This window comes from Rhagoletis pomonella, unplaced genomic scaffold (genome assembly GCF_013731165.1).
Source record: "Rhagoletis pomonella isolate Grant_MI unplaced genomic scaffold, Rhpom_1.0 Rhpom_scaffold_00012, whole genome shotgun sequence".
Lineage (NCBI taxonomy): Eukaryota > Metazoa > Arthropoda > Insecta > Diptera > Tephritidae > Rhagoletis > Rhagoletis pomonella.
In genome coordinates, this window is record NW_023458566.1 from 15,136,608 (window position 1) to 15,143,309 (window position 6,702).

Genomic DNA, 6,702 nt, shown 5'->3' on the forward strand with positions numbered 1-6,702 from the left:
TGCAATTCATAATTCAAGTGTTTGGTAAGAAAAATATGTATATAGTAGAACTCATCTGGTTTTAATAAAATTGTGTTATATATTAAATGGAGCGGGTGACAAAAAAAGCTAAAAGTGGGTATGTTTAATTACAGAAGTTGAGGTTGTGTTTCGAGTTTGTTACTTAATGTTAGAAATTCATTGCAAAAGTTTACCACAGTTGCATTTTCGTTTCCACGAGTTAAGTGACATTTTGACCAATTTTGGTTTTTTTCTTTTGTTTATTTAATGTTTATAGTTTTTTTTTTTTATAACAGTCTAGCACATTACATAACCACCAACACATACATAAATCCACATTTAAAACTTTGTACAAACTTTATAAAAATTCAACAAACTTTAACAATTACACCCAAAAACTTTAACCATTTTATTCAGAACTTCTAGAAAAATTCTAGGTGTGCAGTTTTATAGCCCATTGAATTTAACTAAAATTAAAACTAAAAAAGTGAAAATATCAAGACGCTAGGAAATCGCGTTGATTAATAATATTTAATTTCTTCACAAATTTGTATTGAACCGTTTTTTACGAAAGAAAGAAAATAAGTTTGGAAATCGCAAAAAGCCAAACAAACTAAAATCCAAGTTAGCGGGATGTTGCCATATGAAATTTAGGGGAGGAAAGACTGTGGATCCATGATCTACGTGTCAAATGAAAGTAAACTGCATCAAAAAATCGCTACTACAATTTTTTTTTAGATAAAGTCTAATTTCACTGGGCTATACATACATACATATTGTAATATGTAGAAGTGGTTACTAAAACACGTCCCTCGTTCTCGCTATCAAATATAGAACGTTTCTTTATTCGTCATCCCTTGTCAAATTTGCTTTGGAGACAAACCGGTTTCGGCGTTGTGCCATCTTCAGTGTCATTTTTCGACGGAAAATCGTTCCACAATACATCATACTCCTACCCTGACGGAAACACAAACAACCAAAAAGAAGTTTCTTTATTCCGCTAACTATTTACAAGATGGTGTCCTTGGCGGTCTTGCCTTAAGGGCTAGACCCATAACTCTGTCACTTATGGTATAGACACAAATCACCCGATGCCTGACTTACAATAACTTAACTTAATGCTTAGAGCAGGTATACTTATACTCTTCCAATATCTATACGGCCTATGTACTAGTATAAACCTACTTCCTTCCCAACATTTAAAAATACATAATTTGTTTATAAAAAATATTGTCACATATACATATTTAATATATGCATGTATCCTCTTTTTTGTCCACTCTTGTACATATGAATGTTTTTAATTTTGCTGTCAGATGACACTTCCATAGCAAAACTTAAATTAAAAGTCGTTCTAATAGAAGTTCTGTTTGTCGAGCAAAAAATATGTATGTACGAATTATCATGATTTTAGATCAAATCGTGTTCGCGCAGACCATAAAAATATTCCATCACTCAAAAATTGAGAGCGCAACGTGACAGTTCTCTTGGGGAGAAGTTGCAAATTCTTTCTGGAAAATTTGTGCCAGCAAAAAGTTGCTATCACGAAAAACACGATTGTGGCACATGGTTTGAATAAATGAGTTCGTGTAATTTAAAAATGTTTAAACTTGAAAGATATACTATGGAAACACGTAAATAAATACTTGTTTACTTAATTAATTTAGTTAATTCTAATGGTGAATGAAAATCAGAATACTCAGAAATATATCGGCACACAACTCAAAATTTGGCAATTTTGAAATTAGGCACTAAAAATGTAGAAAAATGTACATAGAGCCTTTATTTACCTTTTAGAAAAAGCTGGAGTAAATTTTTGTTATAATTTGTGGAAAAAATCTAAGATGAAGTCCCTCTTGCCAAAATAGCATGTGCTAAGAAATAGTTTTTCGCATGAATGTAGATCCAGTTTCTCTTGTCCTTTTCAACGCATTTAAAAAAATTATAATATTCAAAATGCAACCGTGGACATTGAAAGTTTAAAATTCGAATATTTCTCTACTTGAAAAAAATTTGAGAGAATTTTTTCTTACGTACTCTCTAGTATTTTGAATAATGGATAATTTAATTTAATTCTGCGCCTCGTGGACGAAAATTTTTAACAACAATTTATGTAATAAACATTTCTGCATATATCTATAAGAAAAAAATGCGTGCATTTCGATATAGTTTGGTCGGAATGAATTTTTATTTGCCCGCGTGCAAATGTTGTTGTTAAAAATTTTCATCCACGAGGCGCAGAAATTGTTTAAATGTTCAATTGTTCATAAAAAAAATTATTGAAAAGCAAAAAAAAAATGGTAGTGCAAATAATTTCATTGTATAGTTTTATGTTTCTTAAATCTACACCCAAAAAATTTTTTCCTCGGACACTTACTTTCAAACAAAAATTAAAATTCCCAAAACACTACAAAAATTTTCAATTGTTAATTAAAAAAAAAAACTATTTGGAATTTTGCAACAAAATTTACACAGTGTACTTTTCGACTCCAAAACTCGGCGCTGCCTGAATATCATTGAAAAATATTAATTTTGGTAAATTCGGGGTCCACTTGAGGAAGCCTTACCCAGCTATGAGGTTTTTAAAGTGCCTTGATTGTACACGGTTTTCAACATTTTTGTAAGCACACTTACCTGACGATTTTGGTGTATTTTTATTTCTAATATTATTGCTAAAAGATAGATATAATAACCGCATGGATTTCAGTTCCATAAGAAGTGAAATCAGCAATATTTTCTCTATAGCTGCTGCGGGTCTACGTAACCGGAACGACCCAGATTTATATCTGGCCAAGGACTGTCACTCCAGCAACACTCCCCCAAAACCCTTTGGGGAACTTGTAGCCTTTTTCGGCATCAAAGCAACTATCAAAAATTTCCAGATGTAAAAAGTTACGAATTGGCACAGCAGAAATGTAAATATGTACATTTTTTTGAAAAATCTAATAAGCGTAACTTCCGATTGTGGTATGTATTAATTTTCAGCATTTTTATTATCATCAACAAGGAAATAACTAATTATCAACGGAGATAAGAGTGCAGTAGCTGGCTGCGCAAAACATCCATACATACATACTATGTACGTTAAATAAACAAGTATAGTAACGTTCAACATTTCAACGATAAGGTGATTTCTTTTTGGTTTTTTTTTGTTATGATCTGTTAAAGGGCCACTATAGTTACTCATTATTATCTGGTCTCTACAAATTCGTTGTATTGAGTTTCGAATAACTCCTTTTAAAAGTCCAAAAAACATGTGTATAAAAGAATCAGCACGCATAGGTAGTCGGTTGAATTAGATTAATGTACCTTCATCGATATGAATGAATGTATTTAGTTGTGGATTTATTTATTCATGTCCTAAATACATTTATAAATGGTGTACACTAAGTTATTAAACAAAATTTGTATCTGCATTTTCTGATAAGCTGTTTTTTAAATACATATGTATGTATGTATGTAGCTACTAACTTTATCTAGCTTGCGACGGGGTTATAAATCTTATCAAGCTTTGTCCAAAACAAAGGAAGGAAGATTGGCTGATTATTAAGATAACATTGAAGCAAAGCAATCATGAAAGCAAAATTATTTATTAAATTTAAAAAAGCAACTTCCACGCAAATAAATTGTGAATTGTGATTCAATTGTAGGCAATTAAATGTGCAGTCCCACATAGGAAACAAGGCTGCATTACATGACATTGACCTTGCTGCAAATAATTGACTAAACCACCAACCGGCCATACATTCAAAGAGATGCCGATTTTGCAGCTTAGCTACCAAAAAAAAAAGAGTTTGTTAACACATTGGAAATGATGTATAACTGGTTTTATCAAATAGTTCTTAAAATACAGCAACCGCACACACACAAAATGATGCTCAATGCGAACGTGGCTGACTTATAGAGGAAATTTTGTTTACGCCGAATAAAATGTATGCAAATATGTATGCAAATACGTATGTGATCGCACGTGACTTACCTCATAAATGGGCAATTTTTCTGAATTCCACTGTGCTATGCGTTCAGAGCTTCTATCCACAACGGTGACCTGTATATCGGGGCACTTGAGCGCCATCACCGCACAAGTTGGGCCTCCAACGTATCCAGCACCGATACAACACACTTTCATTACGGCTAGCGTATCCATTATGTTTGTTTTATGTTATCTTTGTGCAAAAATTTATGCAAGCATTAAAATGGCAATTTAAAACCACTGTTAAACTTCGATTTTTAACAAATTCGTGAAAAGGCAAATGCGATATATTGTTGTTGTAGAACTTTAACTTGTTTATTTCTGGGCCCAACTGGAGCGCTCAATTTAAGTATTTGTCGACAATAATTCCGCGCGTATCACGGTATTACAACCATTCACACCTGGGTGCTTGTTAAAGAATAAAAGAATTATTAATGAACATTTTTTATTTATGGAATTTTCAGTTTGCTTTTGTGCAGGCGTTTCGCAGTTTTGACAGCTGCCATGGTTGCCGTATTCCTATCAAAATACACTACCCAATCGGTTTGGAACCAAAAGCACTACCCGAATCGGTTAGGTACATATTTGGTATGTAGACTGCCCTTTACCCAAGGTAGGTTGGTATTGAAAATGGACGAAATCGGACCGTAACCACGCCCACTTCTCATATAACCATAGTGTTTAGAAATGCGAAAGCTTCGACAAAACGGTAAATACCCAAGCTAACTCATTCAAAATTGATGTTTGCAATAGTTGTTTAGCAAAAAATACGCTTATGATAAAATTTGGAAAATGGGCGTGACTCCGCTCACTTATGACCATATATCTGTATCTCGGTAACCTTTGTACCAAACTCGGTATGATTGTTTCGCTTACAACCCAAAAGCAAGCCGTTAAAAATGATTGAAATCGGACTAGAATTACTCCCACTTTCGATAGAACGGTAAATTTCTGAAATTCTTAAAACTTCGATATTTCGAAATTTAAGGACGCTAATTTAATAAAAATTTATACTAACAGCAATTCCTTAAAAATAAGTAACATTATTATAGAATTTTGGAAAGTGGGCGTCATACCGCCCACATCTAACTATATATAAGTTTATCTCATTACGTATGTATAACCGAACATACTATCGTAAGTGTTAGAAATAGGGGTAAAACCACACTTCTTACCATGTAACGGTATTTTTCAGAAAGGTGAGAAACTATATTTAATACTTGCGCCGGGTATTTAATGTTCGGCTCCACTCGAACTTAGACTTTTTTACTTGTTTGTTAAAGCTTTGGTACTAATTCATTTTTTATGCAGCAACCGTGACTACCGGCTTTATGCCAGGGTTCGGAATCTGATTGGTAAACCGCAGTGAATTAAAAAAGGCACTAAAAGGAATTTTTCGCGGAAGATTTTTAGTTTAATTAATTATTATTTTTTAATTTACAAGCATGTACATATCGTCACCTGAAATGCAAAATAACCGTACAACATCGTCACTGAAATGGAAAAAGTCGTGACTAATTTTTTTTTAGTAAAACGTTGTGTGTGTCGATGAAGTACATCATAGCAATCAAAAAGTGACTTTTGAATTTTTTATAAGTTACGACTTTTTGCATTTCAGTGACGATGTTGTATGTTGACGATATGTACATTTTATACTAATAAAAAAATATATTTTATTTACAATATTCAAAGTATATTTTCCCTCGTAAAATTTATATTTTGTCAAAAACTGAAGTAATTCAAGTGGTGTTCAACAATTATATTTTATCTTGAATAAAACAGATAAATACAAAATTAATCCGTAGATTAAAAAAAAAACAGCAGTGAGGCAGCAAAACATTACATTTAGCTAAATAGCGCAGTGGTCTACTTAAAATTTGACATACATTTTTTCACGTTTAAAATTTTTTGGCTGCTGCCATTATCGAGGAACAAATGGTTAGAAAGATTCTTACTTGGTCCAATCTAATAAATAATAATAAAACTTATATATTTAAATTAAATTAAATAAATGATTAAATTAAATCAAAAAATATATGTATACATACATACATAAAATGAAATAATAAAATAAAATAAAACAAAATCAAATAAAATTATAAAATATAAAATAAATTAAATTAAATAAAGCAAAATAAGGCTAAATAAAATATTATTCATAATAGGTATGTAATCGAACCAAGCAAAATAAATTTTATAAAATACTAGATACATATGTATAACCAACAATAAAATCAAGCGAAAGTAGAGATAAATAACATAAAGCGATAATTGAAAGAAATGGGAAAGATTAATAAATTACATATAAGAAAATAAAACAGTTTAAAATAAATTAAATAACTAATTAGTAGTTTCTTCTAAAATTATTTATCAATACTTTAAGACAGTGGTCGGCAGGCCATAGCTCACTGAGCGCTCTCTGAGTACACACGTATACGAAGAGCGGCAGCTAAGCAGTGCATTTAAAGCACACAGTCTCACTTATTGCGTCGTTTGAATGGGTTAGAATGCCGACCGCTGGCTTAAGTAAAAAAAATTTTATTACTTAAAACAAGTAATTTTTTTATATTGGTGACTGATGTAGATACATTTGCTTTTCCCGATAACGATTGATGCACAAACCAACCAAAAAACTTATAACCGTAGATTTCTAGTTAGAGAATATAACCATGAAGAAAAAGAATATTTGCATTAATTTGAGATAAATCCTACGAATTGATTTATGCAAA